The sequence below is a fragment of the Bison bison genome, unplaced genomic scaffold (assembly GCF_000754665.1).
Source record: "Bison bison bison isolate TAMUID 2011002044 unplaced genomic scaffold, Bison_UMD1.0 scf7180017864142, whole genome shotgun sequence".
Lineage (NCBI taxonomy): Eukaryota > Metazoa > Chordata > Mammalia > Artiodactyla > Bovidae > Bison > Bison bison.
The window spans coordinates 1,131,714-1,132,520 of NW_011494714.1; the positions used below are offsets into that span (position 1 = coordinate 1,131,714).

At 59.5% G+C, this 807-nt stretch overlaps 1 protein-coding gene across 2 annotated transcripts in view; it reads left to right on the forward strand.

The window, feature by feature from the left end:
* Positions 1–261: 261 nt before the first annotated feature.
* Positions 262–807, forward strand: part of HERC1 (HECT and RLD domain containing E3 ubiquitin protein ligase family member 1) — a 213,318-nt gene continuing 212,772 nt past the window's right edge. For both annotated transcript variants that reach the window (XM_010840215.1, XM_010840216.1), the window contains exon 1: positions 262–529. The gene's annotated coding sequence lies outside the window, so the exon portion shown is untranslated. The remainder of the gene's footprint in view (positions 530–807) is intronic.

Here is an 807-nt window from a genome sequence, read left to right on the forward strand (position 1 = left end):
GGTGTTAGGTGCTGGGGGACATAGTGATGACTAAGCCAGTCACGGACCTTTCACTCAGAAGACTTCATTGTAGAGGTCGAGATCAAGGTCATAATTTACCCGTGTTGCTCAGGAGAAAAAAAAAAAAAATAAGAGTCCTCGCAGGCCCCAGCGTCTGCGGGGTTTTGGCATTCCTGCAGCGCAAAGACACGAATAATAAGCTAGAACTCAGTCAAGTGAAACGCTTTCACGTGACTGAACCTGACCGGCCAGAAGTCTTGAGCTGGTTGTCGTGGGAGATAAAGCACACTGAGCGCGTCGCGCGCGTCCGAGATAAAGGGGTGTGCCCGCCCAGCCCCTGCAGCCAGTTTTTCCCGGCGTTCCTCCATCCCGCAGCACCAGGTGGCGGGGCGGAGGGGTCTTCCACGCCCACCACGAGGAAAAGGGGGAGCGCTGGCCACTCCCGTACTCCTCATCGCCCTTTATGAAACGCTCCTAACTGTGTTCATAGGCGGAATCCGAGGAGTGCAGACTCCGCGAGGGCTGAAAGGTGAGAGCTGCGCCGCGGCGGGGTGTTCCCAGAAGCTAAGCTCCCCACCCCCATCCATTAAATCTCCGTCCCTTTCGCCGTCCTCCAGCAACCTCGCCCGTGCGCTCCTCCCCCAGTTGCTCTCGCCTCCCGCGCTGGGCCTGGTGGGCGGGGCGAGGGCTCCAAACTGCGCGAGAGTTCCGCCCAAGTGCCGCGAGACTCGCCTGCCGCCGCTGCCGCCGCCTCTTACGTCTTTCCCTTTGACAAGTCGCCGCTGCTGCAGCAAAAATAAAGGACGC